We start from the raw sequence: 19,525 nt of genomic DNA, 5'->3' as shown, positions 1-19,525 counted from the left end.
GTTTTTCAAGTTTCAAGAAGTATTATCTATTTCTCAAACACTTGTTGATTTTGTCTTTTATACTTTATGCTTTTACTCTTGTATTTAGTATTTTTCCAAACTCAAACTCTGTACAATTTTCCACTGTTTCCTGATAAAATTTTATAATTTTAGATCTTACATTTAGACTTCTGATCCATTCGAATTAATTTTTGTATGCACTGAGATTAAGGGTTAAATCATCAGTTGCCATCGTGTGGATTCTAAATCACGGTACCCCTTGTGTGTCACAGTAGTACTGTGCTCCATAGGGTTTTCTATGGCTGATTTTTCAGAAGTAGATCACTAGGCCTTTCTTCCAAAGTGTCTCTGGGTGAACTCAAACCTCTCACTTTTCAGTTAGCAGCTGAATGTGTTAACGATTTGTACTTCTAGGGACTCTGAGGTAATGTTAGGAATTCATTAATTTTGCATTTGGTTAACCAGTAGATCCAGGACAATTTATTAAAAAGATTATCCTTTCCCTGTTAACACTGTATGTTTGTTGAAAATCAAATGATCGTATAAGTATATGTCTATTTTTGGACTTTCTATTCAATTCTATTTTGTCAATCTTCTTGTGCATCTTTATGCCAGTAACACTGTCTTAGTCATGTAGTGCTGCTATAACAGAAATACCACAATTGGATGGTTTTAACAAAGAGACATTTATTCTCTCACATTCTAGCAAGCTCTAAGTCCAAATTCAGGGCATCCACTCCGGGGGAAGGCTTTCTTTCTCTGTCAGCTCTGGAGGAACGTCATTGTCATCAATCTTCCCCTGGTCTAGTACCATCTCAGTGCAGGAATCTCAGACCCAAATGACATGCTGTGCTCCCGGCACAGCTTTCTTGGTGGTGTGAGGTCCCCATGTCTCTCTGCTTGCTTCTCTCTTTTTTATCTCAGAAGAGATTGGCTTAAGACACTATCTAGTCTTGTAGATCTCATCAATATTACTGCTGCTAATCCATTTTATTACATCATAGTGACAGAATTTACAACACATAGGGAAATCACATCATATAATGCTGGGAATTATGACCTAGCCAAGTTGACAGATATTTTTGGGAGGAACAATTCTATCCATGATAAACACATTCTCTTGACTACTCAATTAACTTCATAAGTCTCAGGCCCTCTGACTTTGAACTTCTTCTGAAAGTTACTTTGACTCTTCTAGGACCTTGGCATTTCTACATGAATCTTGGAATCTTTTTGTCAATTTCTACCACAAAATATCTGCTGAGATTTTTATTATGATTGCTCTGAATCTATAAAAAAAATGGGAAGAATTGAAATCTTTACTATGTTAAGTCTTCTGTAATGGACTGAATTATGTCCCCCCCAAAATACGTGTCAGCTTCGTTAGGCCATGTGTGGTCGCCTTCCATTTTATGATTTTCCTGTGAATTATAAATCATAATCTCTGCCTGTGGTTAAAAAGGATTAGGGTGGGATGTAACACCCTTACAACATCACATCCCCGATCCAAAATAAGGGGATTTTCCCCTGGGGTGTGGCCTGCACCACCTTTTATCTCTCCAGAGATAAAAAGGAAAGGGAATCAAGCAAAGAGTTGGGAACCTCATACCACCAAGAAAGCAGCTCTGGGAGCAGAGTACACGATCTTTGGACCTGAGGTTCCTGTGTCAAGATGCTCCCAGACCAAGGAAAGACTGATGACAAGGACCTTCCTCCAGAGCTGACAGACAGAGAAAGCCTTCCCCTGGAGATGGCTCCTGAATTTGGACTTCTAGCCTACTGGACTGTGAGAGAATAAATCTGTTTGTAAAAGCCCTCCACTTGTGGTATTTCTGTTATAGCAGTACTAGATGACTAAGACATCTTCTGATCCATGAACTTGGTATGTCTCTCCATTTATTTAAGTTTTCTGCTACTTCTCTCAGTAATCATTTGTATTTTTCAGTCACAGATCTTTGTCAAGTGTTTCCTTATATGCATATTTTTTATGCTACTGTATGATATTAATATCAATTTCTGATTGTTAATTTCTAGTACATGGAAATACATTGATAAAAATCAAGCTATATTGATCTTTTATTTGTAATTCGATAAATCAGGCTATTAGTTCTGGTAGATTTTTTTAGATTACACAGAATTTTCTCTCTATATAAGATCATCATATGGACTATTAATATTTTATATCTTTTCCATATTCTAGAATCTTGTTATGTCTCTTTTTGGCTTTACTGCAATGGCTAGAGCCTCAATGAAAACCCTGGTGGTGTAGTGGCTAAGAGCTCTGCTGCTAACCAAAAGGTTGGCAATTCAAATCCACCAGGCACTCCGTGGAAACCCTGTGGAGCAGTTCTACTCTGTTCTGTAGGGTTGCTATGAGTTGGAATTTACTCAACTGCAATGTTTTTTTTTTGTTGTTTTTTTTTTTACAGCCTCAATATAATGTTGAATGGAAGTAGTGAGAGTGGTATCCTTACCTCGTTCTTTATTTCGGGTGGAAGGATTGAGTTTTTAACTATGAAGTGTGATGTTAACTATTGTTTTTCCATAGATGACATTTAAAAATTGAGGAAATTTCTCTTATTCCTAGTATTCTGAGATTTTTAAAAATCAATAATAAATTTTGGATTTCTCAAATGATTTTTTCATCTACTAAAATTATTATATTTAATGTAATTTTTACTTATTTAATATGGTGTCATGAATTAGATTTTGTCCCCCCAAAAATGTGTGCATCTACTTGGTTAGGCCATGATTCCCAGTATTCTGTGATTGTCCTCCATTTTGTGATTGTAATTTTATCTTAAAAGGATTAGGGGGAGATTGTACCACCACCCTTACTCAGGTCACCTCCCTGCTTCAATGTAAAGGGAGCTTCCCTGGGGTGTGGCCGGCACCACGTTTTATCTCTCAAGAGATAAAAGGAAAGGGAGGCAAGCAGAGAGTAGGGGACTTCATACCACCCAGAAAGCAGCACCAGGAGGAGAGCATGTCCTTTAGACCCAGGGTCCCTGTGCCTGAGAAGCTCCTCAACCAGGGGAAGATTGAGAACAAGGACTTTCCTCCAGAGCCAATAGAGAGAGAAAGCCTTCCCTTAGAGCCAACGCACTGAAATTAGACTTGTAGCCTACTAGAATGTGAGGAAATAAATTTCTCTTTGTTAAAACCATCCACTTGTGGTATTTCTGTTATAGCAGTACTAGATGAAACTAAGACATATGGTAAATTAAACTGTTTTTTTAAAATAATTTTTATTGTGCTTTAAGTGAAAGTTTACAAATCAAGTCAGTCTCTCACAAAAAACCCATATACACCTTCCTACACACTTCCAATTACTCTCCCCCTAATGAGACAGCCCACTCTCTCCCTCCACTCTCTCTTTATCGTGTCCATTTTGCCAGCTTCTAACCCCCTCCACCCTCTCATCTCCAGGCAGGAGATGCCAACATAGTCCCAAGTGTCCACCTGATCCAAGAAGCTCACTCCTCACCAGCATCCCTCTCCAATCCATGTCTGAAGAGTTGGCTTTGGGAATGGTTCCTGTCCTGGGCCAACAGAAGGTCTGGGGCCTATGACCACTGGGGTCCCTCTAGTCTCAGTCAGACCATTAAGTTTGGTCTTATGAGAATCTGGAGTCTGCATCCCACTGCTCTCCTGCTCCCTCAGGGGTTCTCTGTTGTGTTCCCTGTCAGGGCAGTCATCCGTTGTAGCCGGGCACCATCTAGTTCTTCTGGTCCCAGGATGATATAGTCGCTGGTTCATGTGGCTCTTTCTGTCTCGGGCTCATAATCGCCTTGTTCCCTTGGTGTTCTTAATTCTCCCTTGATCCAGGTGGGTTGAGACAAATTGATGGATCTTAGATGGCTGCTTGCTAGCGTTTAAGACCCCAGACGCCACTCTTCAAAGTGGGATGCAGAATGTTTTCTTAATAGATTTTATTATGCCAATGGACTTAAATGTCCCCTGAAACCATGGTCCTCAGACCCCTGCCCCTGCTACCCTGGCCTTGGAAGCATTCAGTTTATTCAGGACACTTCTTTCCTTTTCGTTTATTCCAGTTGTGCTGACCTCCCCTGTATTGTGTGTTGTCTTTCCCTTCACCTAAAGTAGTTCTTATCTACTATCTAATTAGTGAATGCCCCTCTCCCACCCTCCCTCCCTTCCCCCTATCATAACCACAAAAAGAATGTTTCCATCTCAGTTTAAACTATTTTTCAAGTTCTTATAATAGTGGTCTTATACAATATTTATCCTTTTGCAACTGACTAATTTCACTGAGCATAATGCCTACCAGGTTCCTGTATGTTATGAAATGTTTCAGAGATTCGTCACTGTTCTTTATCGATGCGTAGTATTCCATTGTGTGAATATACCATAATTTATTTATCCATTCACCCGTTGATGGGCACCTTGGTTGCTTCCATCTTTTTGCTATTTTAAACAGTGCTGCAATAAACATGGGTGTGCATATATCTGTTCATGTAAAGACTCTTATTTCTCTAGGGTATATTCCAAGGAGTGTGATTGCTGGGTCTTATGGTAGTTCTATTTCTAGCTTTTTAAGAAAGTGCCAAATCGATTTCCAAAGTGGTTGTACCATTTGACATTCCCACCAGCAGTGTATAAGTGTTCCAATCTCTCCACAACCTCTCCAACATTTATTATTTTGTGTGTTTTGGATTAATGCCAGCCCTGTTGGAGTGAGATGAAATCTCAACGTAGTTTTGATCTGCATTTCTCTAATGTCTAATGATTGTGAACATTTCCTCATATATCTGTTAACTACCTGAATGTCTTCTTTAGTGAAGTGTCTATTCATGTCTTTTGCCCATTTTTTAATTGGGTTATTTGTCTTTTTGTAGTTGAGATTTTGCAGTGTCATGTAGATTTTAGAGATCAAGCGCTGATCAGAAATGTCATAGCTAAAAACTTTTTCCCAGTGTGTAGGTAGTCTTTTTATTGTTTTGGTGAAGTCTTTGGATGAGCATAGGTGTTTGATTTTTAGGAGCTCCCAGTTATCTAGTTCTTCTTCTGCATTCTTAATAATGTTTTGTATACTGTTTATGCCATGTATTAGGGCTACTAACATTGTTTCTAGTTTTTCTTCCATGATCTTTATCGTTTTAGATTTTATATTTCGGTCTTCGATTCATTTTGAGTTAGTTTTGGACATGGAGTGAGGTACTTATGGGTCTTGTTTCATTTTTTTCCATATGTATAACAAGTTATGCCAGCACCATTTGTTAAAAAGACTGTCTTTTCCCCATTTAACTCTTTTGGAGCCTTTGTCAAATGTCAAATGCTCATATGTGGATGGATTTATGTCTGGATTTTCAATTCTGTTCCGTTGGTCCATGTATCTGTTGTACCAGTACCAGGCTGTTTTGACTACTGTGGCGGTATAATAGGTTCTAAAATCAGGTAAAGAAAGGCCTCCCACTTTGTTCTTCTTTTTCAGTAATGCCTTATTTATCTGGGGCTTCTTTCCCTTCCATATGAAGTTGGTGATTTATTTCTCCATCTCATTAAAGAATGTCCTTGGGATTTGGATCAGATTTGCATTAAATGTATAGATCGCTTTTGGTACAATAGACATTTTTATAATGTTAAGTCTTCCTATCCACGAGCAAGGTAAGTTCTTCCACTTATGTAGGTCTGTTTTGGTTTCTTGCAGAAGTGTACTGTAGTTTTCTTTGTCTAAGTCTCTTACATCTCTGTTAAGATTTATTCCTAAGTATTTTATCTTCTTGGAGGCTACTGTAAATGGCATTGATTTGGTGATTTCTTCTTCGATGTTCTTTTTGTTGGTGTAGAGGAATACAACTGATTTTTCTGTGTTTATCTTGTATCCCGATACTCGGTTGAACTCTTCTATTAGTTTCAGTAGTTTTGTTAAGAATTCCTTAGGGTTTTCTGTGTATAAGATCATGTCATCTGCAAATAGAGATACTTTTACTTCTTCCTTGCCAATCTGGATGCACTTTATTTCTTTATCTAGCCTAATTGCTCTGGCTAGGACTTCCAGGACAATGTCGAATAAGAGTGTTGATAAAGGGCATCCTTGTCTGTTTCCTGATCTCAGTGGGAATGTTTTCAGGCTCTCTATATTTAGGGTGAGTTGGCTGTTGGCTTTGTATACCCCAATAAAAAAAAAAAATGCCCTTTATTATGTCGAGAAATTTTCCTTCTGTTCCTATTTTGCTGAGAGTTTTTATCATGAATGAGTGTTGAACTTTGTCAAATGCCTTTTCTGCATCAATTGATAAAATCATGTGATTCTTGTCTTTTGTTTTATTTATGAGGTGGATTACATTAATTGTTTTTCTAATGTTGATATGTTGTTGAATTCTATTGGCTAGAATTTTGTTGAGGATTTTTCCATCTACATTCATGAGGGATACAGGTATATAATTTTCTTTTCTTGTGGTGTCTTTACCTGGTTTTGGTATCAGGGATATGGTGGCGTCATAGAACGAGTTTGGTAGTATTTTGTCCTTTTCTATGCTCTGAATTACCTTTAGTAGAAGTGGTGTTAACTCTTCTCTGAAAGTTTGGTAGAACTCTGCCGTGAAGCTGTCTGGACCAGGGCTTATTTTTGTTGGGAGTTTTTTGATTACCTTTGCAATGTCTTCTTTGTTACGGGTCTGTTTTGTTGTTCTACCTCTGTTTGTGTTAGTTTAGGCAGGTAGTGTGTTTTTAGGAATTCATTCATTTCTTCTAGGTTTTCGAATTTGTTTGAGTATAGTTTTTCATTGTAATCTGATATGATTCTTTTAATTTCAGTTGGGTCTCTTGTAATATCACCCATCTCATTTCTTATTTCGGTTATTTGCTTCCTGTTTTTCTTTTGTCAGTTTGGCCAGTGGTTTATCAATTTTATTCATTTTTTCAAAAAACCAGCTTGTTAATTCTTTCCATTGTTTTTCTGTTTTCTATTTCGTTTAGTTCAGCTCTAATTTGTATTATTTGTTTTCTTCTCGTGTCTGTGGGTTTCTTTTGTTGCTCTCTTTCTATTTGTTCAAGTTGTAGGGATAGTTCTTTGATTTCGACCCTTTCTTCTTTTTGGATGTGCATGTTTATTGACATAAATTGGCCTCTGAGCAACCCTTTTGCTGCGTCGCAAAGGTTCTGAGAGGAAGTGTTTTCATTCTCCTTGGATTCTCTGAATTTCTTGATTCCATCCTTAATGTCTTCTATAATCCAGTCTTTTTTGAACAGGGTTTTGTTCAGTTTCCAAGTGTTTGATTTCTTTTCCCTGCTTTTCCTGTTATTGATTTCCACTTTTAAGGCCTTATGTTCAGAGAACATGCTTTGTAATATTTCAATGTTTTGGATTCTGCTAAGGCTTGCTTTATGACCTAATATGTGGTCAATTCTAGAAAATGTTCCGTGTGCACTAGAAAAGAAAGTATACTTGGTTGCTGTTTGGTGGAGTGTTCTGTATATGTCTAAGAGGTCAAGTTGGTTGATTGTGGCATTTAGCTCTTCTGTGTCTTTATTCAGCTTCTTTCTGGATGTTCTGCCCTTCACTGAAAGTGGTGTGTTGAAGTCTCCTATAATTATCGTGGCACCATCTATCTCACTTTTCAATGCTAATAGAGTTTGTTGTATGTATCTTGTGGCCCTGTTACTGTGTGCATAAATATTTAATATGGTTATATCTTCTTGGTGTATTTTCCCTTTAATCATTATATAGCGTCCTTCCTTACCCTTTATGATGGATTTAACTTTAAAGTCTATTTTGTCAGAAATTAATATTGCCCCTCCTGCTCTTTTTTGATTGTCGTTTGCTTGATATATTTTTTTTCAATCCTTTCAGTTTTAATTTGTTTGTGTTTCTAAGTCTAAGTTGTGTCTCTTGTAGGCAGCATATAGACGGATCTTGTTTTTTAATCCATTCTGCCACTCTGTCTCTTTATTGGTGCATGTAGCCCGTTCACATTCAGAGTAATTATGGATAAGTTTGAATTTAGTGTTATCATTTTGTTGTCTTTTTTTGTTTGTTGACAGTTTCTTTTTCCCACTTGATTTTATGGGCTTAATAGATTTTCTTTGTATATTGTCCTTTCCTCATATTTGTTGTTGTTGATTTTGTTTCTGCTGAGTCTGTATTTTTCCCTTGTATTTTATTTTGATGAGTAGGATAGTTTGTCTCCTTTGTGGTTACCTTATTATTTACCCCTTTTTTTTCTAAATTTAAACCTAACTTCTATTTCTTTGTATTGCCATATCTTCCTCTCCATATGGAAGGTGTATGATTATTTTTTGTAGTCCCTCTTTATAATTTTAATTTTGTCTTCTTTTATATAATAACATTGCCGCTATCCGGTGTTGGGCTTTTTTTTTTTTTCATCTTGCTTTTTTTTTTTTTTTTTTTATTTCCCTGTCTGGGTTGACTTCTGGTTGCTCTGCCCAGTGTTCTAGTCTTGGGTTGATACCTGATATTATTGATTTTCTAACCAAAGAACTCCCTTTAGTATTTCTTGTAGTTTTGGTTTGGTTTTTACAAATTCCCTCAACTTGTGTTTTTCTGGAAATGTCTTAATTTCACTTTTTCTGGAAATGTCTTAATTTCACCTTCATATTTAAGAGACAGTTTTGCTGGATATATGATTCTTGGCAGGCAATTTTTTCCTTCAATTTTTTAAATATGTCATCCCATTGCCTTCTTGCCTGTATGGTTTCTGCTAAGTAGTCCAAGCTTATTCTTATTGGCTCTCCTTTGTGGGTGACATTTTGTTTAACCCTCGCTGCTCTTAAAATTCTTTCTTTCTCTTTGGTTTTGGCAAGTTTGATTATAGCATGTCTTGGTGACTTTCTTTTCAGATCTACCTTATGTGGAGTTTGATGAGCATCTTGGATAGATATCTTCTTAATCTTTCACAATACCAGGGAAGTTTTCTGCCAACAAATCTTCAACAACTTTCTCTATATTTTCTGTTATTTCTCCCTGTTCTGGTACTCCAGTCACTCCTAGGTTATTTCTCTTGAGAGAGCCCCACTTGATTCTTAAGGTTTCTTCATTTTTTAAAATTCTTTTATCTGATTTTTCTTCAAATATATTGGTGCCAAATGATTTATCTTCAAGTTCAGAAATCCTAGCTTCTACTTGCTCACTTCTGTTTCTCTCACTTTCTATTGAGTTATCTAATTCTGTAATTTTATTGCTAATCTTCCAAATTTCTGATTGCTGTCTGTCTATGGATTTTTCCGGCTTATTAAATTTTTCATTATGTTCCTGAATAATCTTTGTAATTTCTTCAATTGCTTTATCTGTGTGTTCCTTGGCTTGTTCTGTGTATTGCCTCATTTCCTTTCTGATGTCTTGAAGGGTTCTGTTTATTAAACTTTTTTATTCTGCATCTGGTAATTCCAAGAATGCACTTTGATCTAGAAGATCCCTGGATTCTTTGTTTTGAGAGCCTGTTGAGGTGATCATGGTCTGTTTCTTTATGTGACTTGATATCGACTGTTGTCTCCAAGCCATCTATAAGCTATTGTAGTAGTTTATGCTTGCTTACTGTGTCGTAGCTGCTGGCTTTGTTTTGTTTTGGTATACCCCTATGGGTTGCTTGGATGAGCTAGCTTGATTATTTTTGCCTTTGGAGCTCTGGTGTCCTGTCCCCAACTGGCTAGAGGTGTTATCAGGTATATCAGTCTAGGAGTCCATTCAGTTTTCTTGTATGAATTCAGCTCAGGCTTCCAGGAGCTGATCAAGTGTGTGGTACAGGCCCTGTCCTACAGTCTTAGAGTGGCAGGGGTGATTGGCATATATACCAGTATCTGATTGCAGCAGGGGGTCATGCTCTGAACAAGGCAGGGGGCTGAGAACTGACCCCCAGTGTCTCTGAGGAAAACACATCTCGGTTCCCTAGAGCATGCTGGTGGGTGGGTTCTGCAGAGGGACCATGGGCACTCAAAGTTTTTGGTTGTAAGGACTGGGAGGTACCAGTTATCTTTGGACCCCTGTTGTGGGTGGCTGGGTGACGTGAGTTTAGCTACCAGTCCTTAGGTTCTCGTTGCGTGTAGGTGAGGGCCTTGTTTAATAGGTAAAGCAATGTCAAATGTCAAACACCCACCTCTCCACCACACAGCTGAAATGGTTGGAGTTTGCCAACAAGGGCCTATTCTCCCGAAATAGGCCCACACAGGTCCATGCAGAAGGGAAAGGTGCTCAAGGTCCATGGACAGTTTATGCCTGGATAGGAGCCACTTCTGCCCTGAGCTCCCCCGGTTAATGGAGCTAGCAAATTATCTTTTCCCCCCAGTTGCAATTTTTTTTCTTCCCCAAGGCAGGAAGGATGGCTCTAGGTGCTCACCAGGGTCTATCTCAGGCCCAGGGTTTCAGCCGCTGAAGCCGGCTTGGCGGTGGTCGGGGCGTGGTAAAATATAAGCAAGTACTTAGCTTTTGCCGTGTGCGCCGTTCTCCTCAGGTTTCGGAGGTGTGAGTGGGCTGTGTGGCTGGCTGCTTCTCCCTGAGGAAACGATGGCCGAAGGCTAGTACCTTCCCGCTGCCGCCTCCAACACCGCTCCAGGAATGGTGCCTGAGGGCTCCCCACTATTCAGGTCCAGTAACTCCTCTCCACTTCTGAGCAGCCTCTTCCTCCCCCTGCCTCTCTGTTCATTGTCTAAGCTTGCCTTTGATGCTTAGAGCTCCCAGCTTGTCACAAATATACTCATTTCACTTGTTTTTTCAGGTCTCGACGGAAGTGTCTGTCTATTCTGCCATCTTGGCTCCACCTCTCTAAACTGATTTTTTTTTAAATATTAAGACAACTTTGTATTCCTTGGATAAACTCCACTTGGCCAAGGCATATTGTATTTATATACATAGTTGAATTCAATTTGAAAATATTTCATTAAGAAATGTTGGATAGTTTGGATTTGTAAAAAACACTTTCCAGTTCCTAATTTTTTTAGTTTATTAGCATAATATTCTTCATAATATTTCCTTATTATTCATGTAATATCTGTAAAATTTGTAATGATGACATCTATCTTATTCCTGATATTGGTAATTTGTTTCCTCTCTTTGCTATTCATCATTGGTCTGATTACAGGGTTTTTAATTCATCTTTGAAAAGAATTAATTTCACTTTGATTATTTTTATTGTGGTTAAACATATATATACCAGAACATTTGCCATTTCAACATTTTTAACATGTATAATTCAGTGACATTTAGTTACATTCATCATATTGTATACATTTTTAATTTTTTTTTAAGTCACTCTTAACAGAAATTCAGTGCCACCTAAGCAAAGACTCCTCTTTTCCACATTTCTACCACCCATGGGGCAGTTCTACTCTGTCCTATCGGGTCTTTATGAGTCAGAATCGACTCAACGACACTGGGTTTGGTTTGGTTTTGGGTACCACCCTTGGTAACTATTAATAACACCTTAATCTCTATACATTATCTAGATATTTCACAAAGTGGAATCTTGTAGTATTTGTCCTTTGGAGTCTGACTTATTTCATGCAGCATAATGTTTTCAAGGTTCAGACATGTAATAGCATATATCAGAACTATTTCTCTTTATAACTAATATTCCATTTTATATATATACCTACCACATTTTATGTATCCATTCATCTGTTTACGGTCATTTGGGTTGTTTCCACCTTTTAGCTATTGTGAATAATGCTGGAGAAAACATTGGTAAATATGTATCTATTTGAGTCCCTGCTATCAATTCTTTTGGGTATATACCTGGGAGTGAAATTACTGGGTCATATAGTAATTATGAAGGATCCTAGTGGCACAAAGCTTAAGAGCTTGGCTACCAACCTAAAGGTCAGAGGTTCAAGCCCACCCAGTCACAACCAGGAGAAAAGACCTGGCAATCTCCTGTACAGATTAGAGCCTAGGAAACCTTATGGGATAGTTCTACTCTGTCAAAGTAGAACTATGAGTCAGGATTTGCACCCAAAACACAAGAACAATGACTAATAATGTTGAACAGTTTTTCATGTGCTTGTGGCCATTAGTATATCTTCTCTGGTGAAATGTCTATTCAAATCCTTTGCCCATTTTTGGATTGGGTTGTTTGTCTTTTTGTTCCTAAATTGTAAGAATTATTGATATATTCTGGGTATTAAACCCTTATCTGATATATGAGTCCATGAAATTTTATCTGCATCTGTAGGTTGTTTCTTCATTTTGTTGATTAAATCCATTGACGCATGAAAGTTTTCAATTTTAATGAAGTCCAGATTATCTGTTTTGTATTTTGTTGCGTATGCTGTTGATGTCATATCTAAGAATCCATTATCAAAAACTAGATCCTGAAGTATTTCCACTATGTTTTCTTCTAAGGGTTTTATGGCTTTAGTTCTTACATTTAGACCCTTGATCCATTTTTAGCTACTTTTAGTATATTGTAAGGGTACAGGTTCATTCTTTTGCATGTAGAGATCCAGTTGTTCCAATACCACTTAATGAAGAGACTATTATTTCCCAAATTGAATGGAATTGACCATAGATGGATGGGTTTATTTCTGGACTCTCAATTACATACCATTGGTCTATATAACCATCATTATCCATTTCCAGGCTGTTTTGATTACTGTAGCTTTATAGCACATTTTGAAGTCAGAAGATGTGAGTCCTCCCACTTTGTTTTTCTTTTTCAACATTGCTTTAGATAATCAGGGACACTTGCAATTCCATATAAATTTGAGGATTGGCTTTTTCACGTTTTAAAAGAAGGTCATTGGAATTTCGAGAATCTAGGCACAGGGGTTAAGCATTTGGCTGCTAACCAAAAGGTCAGCAGTTCGAATCTACCAGCCACTCTTTGGAAACCATACAGGGCAGTCCTACTCTGTCCTATAGGGTTGCTATGAGTCGGAATTGACTTGATGGCAGTGGGTTTGGTTTGGGGTTGGGTAGTACTGATGCCTTGTTAAGTTCTCCACTCCATGAACATGAGATGTCTTTCCATTTACTTAAGTCTTCTTTACTTCCTTTCAGCAATGTTCTATAGCTTTCAGTGTGCAAGTCTTTCATCTCTTCAGTTAAATTTGTTTGTAGGTATTTTATTCTTTAGATGGTATTATAAATGGAATTGTTATCTTAATTTCCTTTTCAAACTGCTCATTGCTGGTGCATAGAAACCAGACTGATTTTTAAGTGTTGACTTTGTATACTGTCACTTTGCAGTGACATTTATTAGTTCTAGTAACTTTCGTGTGGATTTTTGGGGTTTTCTACATAAAGGATCATATCATTCATAAAAAAAGATAGTTTTATTTCTTCTTTCCTTTCTTGGATACCTTTATATGTTTTTCTCGCTGGTTCTGGCTAGAACTTCCAGTACAATATTTAATAGCTCTAGTTGTCTTGTTCCTGATCTTAACGGAAGAACTCATTTAATTTATTTATGTATCATGTTAGTTGTGAGATTTTTCATAAAAGTCTTTTTATCATATTGAGGAATTTCCTTTATGTTACTAGTTAATTTGTACTTTTGTTGTGAAAGAGTGTTGAATTTTGTCAAATTTCTTTTCTGTCTTGACATTTATTTTTGTCTTTTGTAATTATTTTAGAGGTGACTCTTGTTTAAAGCATAGTTTGTTTTGACACTGTTTCTTGCATTGCATATCTATTCTTTTGATAAGCTCTCTATCATACTCTCTATTGTACCAAATCATCACCATGTTTTGTACCTGTGTACTTCTAATTGAGATTTCTCTCTTTTTCCCACTCTAATCTGCCTGACTGCCCTCTGTTGTTTTTGTTGTTGTTAGGAGACACCGAGTTGGTTCCAATTCACAGTGATCCTATGGACAACAGAATGAAACACTGCTGGTCCTGCACCATCCTCACTGTCATTGCTATGTTTGAGCAACTTTACCAAGAATATTATCCTTCTCCAGGGGCTGAACCCTCCTGATAACATGCCCAAAGTACATGAAATGAAGTCTCACCATCCTTGCTTCCAAGGAGCACCCTGGCTGTACTTTCTCCAAGCAGACTTGTTTGTTCTTCTGGCAGTCCATGGTATATTCAGCATGCTTCATCAACACCATTATTCGAAGTCATCAATCCTTCTTCCATCTTCCTTTTTCATTGTCTAGCCTTTGCACACATATGAGGTGATTGAAAATATCATGGTTTAGGTCATGTGCACTTTAGACCTCAAAAAATGTTTTGCTTTTCAGCACTTGAAAGAGACTTTTTGCAGCAGATTTGCCCAATGCAATATGTCATATGATTTCTTGACTGCTGCGTCCATGATCACTGATTATGGATCTAAGTAAAATGAAATCCTTGACAACTTCAATAATTTCTCCATTTATCATGATGTTGCTTATTGGTCCAGTTGTGAGGATTTTTGTTTTCTTTATGTTGAGGTGTAATCCATACTGAAGGCTGTGGTCTTTGATCTTTATCAGTAATTGTTTCAAGTCCTCTCCCCTTTAAGCAAACAAGGTTGTGTCATCTGCATATCATGGTTGTTAATGAGTCTTCCTCCAATTCTGATGTTGCATTCTTCTTCATATAGTCCACCGTCTCACATTATTTGCTCTGTATACAGATTGAATAAGCATGGTGAAAAGATGCAACCCCAAAACACACCTTTCCTGATTTTTAAATCACACGATATCCCCTTGTTCTGTTTGAACGGCTACCTCGTGGTCTATGTACAGATTCCACATGAGCACAATTAAGTGTTCTGGAATTCCCATTCTTCATAATGTTATTCATAATTTGTTATGATCCACACAGTTGAATGCCTTTGCATAGTCAATAGAACACATGTAAACATCTTTCTGATATTCTCTGATTTCAGCCAAGATATACCTGCCATCAGCAATGATATCCCTCATTCCACATCCTCTTCTGAATTTGTCCTGAATTTCTGGCAGTTCCCTGTTGATGTACTGTTCCAACCATTTTTGAGTTATCTTCAGCACTCTGCACTCTAGATTTCTAAAACGGCCCTGCACTCAGTTTTATTTTTATTGTTTTTTAATCCCTTGTCTTTCCGTTAGTAGAATCCCCTATTTACTAAATACATCTTCAAATAACTTTCCAAGAAATGTAATTTAGGGGTAAATACTATGTGCCTTTACAGTGCTGAAAATGTTTTTGTTCTTGATTCCATATTTGAATAATAGCTTGATTACCGAATGGATTTTAGGTTAAAAAGGTTTTCTCTAGGATGAAAAGCTCTGTTATCAGTAGCATTCTCATTTCCTTGTAGATAAATTTTTATGCTCTCTCGGAGCTTTATGAATCTTCTCTTAATGAATGGAGTTCTGAAATTTCATAAGGCTCTCACTAGTAACAGTTCCTTTTAAACTTTATTTTTATCCATTGTAATGAGCTCTTAGGTATTTGTTTCAATTTGAAGATCTGCATCTATAATTAGTTCTAGAAAATTTTATTCTCAGTTCTTTGATTCTTTCAATATGCTCATTTCTTATTGTCTACCTTTTTGTGACTCCTTTTCATCTACTTTTGATTTTCCTAGGGATAGTATATGATTTCCTAACACACTCTATTATATTTTCTATCCTTCCCAACACATGTATTTTGGGAGCTTTTCTCAAATTTAATTTCTAATCATTCTATTCATTTTGGGGGAAGACAACAATGTTTTAAGTCAGCAAGAGCTCTTTATTAAAATTTTTATGATTGTTAATATTTTCTTAACTATCTTAAAAATATATTAGATTTTTAAGAAGTATTTTCAGTTTCTTAATTATCTCTTGTAAGTTTCTAATTGAAATTTTTTGAGATAATTCTAGATTCACATGCATTTTGATAGCTACATTGCAATGTTCGCTTTATCCAGTTTTGCCCAATGTTACCATTTTGTAAAAACTATAGTAAAACATCACAAAGAATAATGAGGTGATACAGTCCACCAATCTTATTCAGATATCCTCATTATTACGTGAGTGTATTTAGTTCTATAAATATAATCAGATGTGTAGGTTATTCTATCCATTAACAGAGTGAAAACACTGAACAGTTCCACCATTCACAAGTGGTATTTGCTTTCATCTTCAAAATTTAACAGACATGTAGTTTATACCCCCATTCTGTGTTCTGACTAGTGGCAAACCCATGTACAATGGGATGAAAGATGGCTTGGTCTCCTGCCAACCTTATGATCACCAGCACGCTAGAGTCCATTGTTGCCTTCCAACCTATGGGGCTCATCTTCCAGCACTATGCTGAACAGTATTCTACATCTAGGAAAGTCTCTCATAAAATGAAATGCAAACATCAGAGAAGCATAAATATGTTATTTTTATATCTTGAATTAAAGGATGGCACTGATAGTGAAATGCTTTGGTCTGAGACATCAAGCAGAAAGAACGTTTCCTTATAGAGAGAGTATCTCGAACCAGGCAAGGAGGGACCTTTAGCTGTGTATATTCAACTATTCTTTGTTCTTTCATTTCATTCAATGAATATTTACTGAGCACATGCCTTACACGAAACACAGGTATACAACCTTAAACAAGAGAAGCAAACACTTCAACTTTTTGGAGCATATACTCTAGGAGAGCAGCCAGATAATAAATGGACACAATGAACAAATAAATAGGTGTAGAGTGTCAGGCAGTGAGAAGTGATATCAAAAAAATAAAGCACAGAAGCTGTTTTAGAGAGACTGGTCAGGGAAGATCTGTCTGAAGAAATAACTTTTAATTGGAGACACAAATGATTGATGGAGCAATGAGACTATCTGGGAAAAAAATATACCAGGCAAGAGAAATAGAAACCTTGAGTGTCCTAAGGAGGGAACAAACTTATGATGTTAAACAAAAGAATAAGGAGATCACAATAGTTGGATTGAAGCGTGTGTGAGATGGTGAGAGATAATTAGAAGAGGATGCTGGAAAGCTAACTTGAAGGTAGTCATAATTGGGACTTTGAATTTCACTCTAAGAGTAATAGGAAATCTTTTTTAAATTGCATTTCTTGTCCTACCTTGCTTTGCCATTTCAGAAATAAATTGTTTTTGGCAAATTAGTGAGATAATTTCCTCATCACATTAGAATAATTTTCCTAAACCTAATGATTTTTAATGTTCATTTTAAAACATATTCACTTGCCTACAATTTATTAATAGGAATTTGACAAATTTTCCATTACAAACTAATTGTGCAAAATGCTTGCATACTTTTCTTATTAGAGCCCAGTTTTAAAATGAGTTCGATATCTTGGCATTTAAAAATAATTATTAATTTCATGCCTACTTGCTTTCCATGTGTTTTTCTCCTGAGGTATTTATATACCTCCTTTCTATTCCTTTAATCCCTTGGATAAGCTTAACTGTGCTTTATAGCAGCTCCTATTTTTTTTAAATAAATTTTATTGTATTTTAGGTGAAAAATTACAGTGTAAATTATTTTCTCATTCTTAAATTTATACACAAATTGTTTTGTGACATTGGTTGCAATGCCTGCTGCTGTCATTTTTTAAAAAATAATTTTTATTGCACTTTAAGGGAAAGTTTACAAATCAAGTCTGTCTCTCACATATAAACTTATATACACCTTACTACATACCCCCATTTACTCTCCCCCTAATGAGTCAGGCTGCTCCCTCCTTCCAGTCTCTCCTTTCCTGACCGTTTTGCCAGTTTCGAACCCCCTCTACCCTCCCATCTCCCCTCTAGACAGGAGACGCCAACATAGTCTCAAGTGTACATCTGATACAAGTAGCTCATTCCTCATCAGCATCTCTCTCCAACCCATTGTCCAGTCCAATTCATGTCTGATGAGTTGTCTTCTGGAACGGTTCCTGTCCTGAGCCAACAGAAGGTTTGGGGAACATGACCACCGGGATTCTTCTAGTCTCAGTCAAACCATTAAGTCTGGTATTTTTATGAAAATTAGGGGTCTGCATCCCACTGTTCTACTGCTCCCTCATGGGTTCTTTTTTGTGCTCCCTGTCAGGGCAGTCATCTGTTGTGGCCGGGCACCATCTAGTTCTTCTGGTCTCAGGATGATGTAAGTCTCTAGTTCATCTGGCCATTTCTGTCTCTTGGTCTCATAATTATCTTGTGACCTTGGTGTTCTTCATTCTCCTTTGATCCAGATGGGCTGAGAATCATTGATGCATCGTAAATGGCCACTTGCTAGCATTTAAGACCCCAGATGCCACTCTTCAAGGTGGAATGCAGAATGGTTTCTTAACAAATTTTATTCTGCCAATTGACTTAGATGTCCCCTGAAACCATGGTCCCCGAACCCCCGCCCTTGCTCCGCTGACCATTCAGGAAACTTCTTTGCTTTTGGTCCAGTCCAGTTGAACTGACCTTCCCTGTATTGAGTGTTGTCCTTCCCTTCACCTAAAGTAGTTCTTATCTACTATCTGATCAGTAAATAACCCTCTCCCACCCTCCCTCCCTCCCCACTCATGTAGCCACAAAAGAATGTGTTCTTCTCAGTTTAAACTTTTTCTCAAGATCTTATAATAGTGGTCTTATACAATATTTGTCCTTTTGCATCTGACTAATTTCACTCAGCATAATGCCTTCCAGATTCCTCCATGTTATGAAATGTTTCACAGATTCCTCACTGTTCTTTATCGATGCGTAGTATTCCATTGTGTGAATATACCATAATTTATTTATCCATTCATCCTTTGCTGAACACCTTGGTTGCTTCCATCTTTTTGCTATTGTAAACAGTGCTTCAATGAACATGGGTGTGCATATATGTGTTCGTGTAAAGGTTTTTATTTCTCTCGGATATATTCCAAGGAGTGGGATTACTGGGTCTTATGGTAGTTCCATTTCTAGCTTTTTAAGGAAGTGCCAAATTGATTTCCAAAGTGTTTGTACCATTTTACATTCCCACCAGCAGTTTATAAGAGCTCCAATCTCTCCACAGCCTCTCCAACATTTATTGTTTTGTGTTTTTTTTTTTATTAATGTCACCTTTGTTGGAGTGAGATTGCATTACTCTAATGGCTAACGATTGAGAGCATTTTCTCATGTATCTGTTAGCTGCCTGAATATCTTCTTTAGTGAAGTGCGTGTTCATATCCTTTGCCCACTTCTTGATTGGATTGTTTCTCTTTTTGTGATTGAGTTTTAACAGAATCACATAGATTTTAGTGATCAGGTGCTGGTCAGAGATGTCATAGCTGAAATTTTTTTCCCAATCTGTATGGCTGCCTTTTTACTCTTTTGGTGAAGTCTTTAGATGAGCATAGGTGTTTGACTTTTAGGAGCTCCCAGTTATCTGGCTTCTCTTCGTCATTTTTAGTAATGTTTTGTATTCTGTTTATGCCTTGTATTGGGACCACTAACGTTGTCCCTATTTTTTCTTCCATGATCTTTATCGTTTTAGTCTTTATGTTTAGGTCTTTGATCCACTTGGAGTTAGTTTTTGTGCATGGCGTGAGGTATGGGTCCTGTTTCATTTTTTTGCAAATGGATATCCAGTTATGCCAACACCATTTGTTAAAAAGACTATCTTTTCCCCAATTAACTGACACTGGGCCTTTGTCAAATATCAGCTACTCATGTGTGGATGGATTTATCTCTGGGTT

This window comes from Elephas maximus, chromosome 8, assembly GCF_024166365.1.
Source record: "Elephas maximus indicus isolate mEleMax1 chromosome 8, mEleMax1 primary haplotype, whole genome shotgun sequence".
NCBI classification, from domain to species: Eukaryota; Metazoa; Chordata; class Mammalia; order Proboscidea; family Elephantidae; genus Elephas; species Elephas maximus.
Note: the sequence above shows the minus strand (reverse complement) of the source record.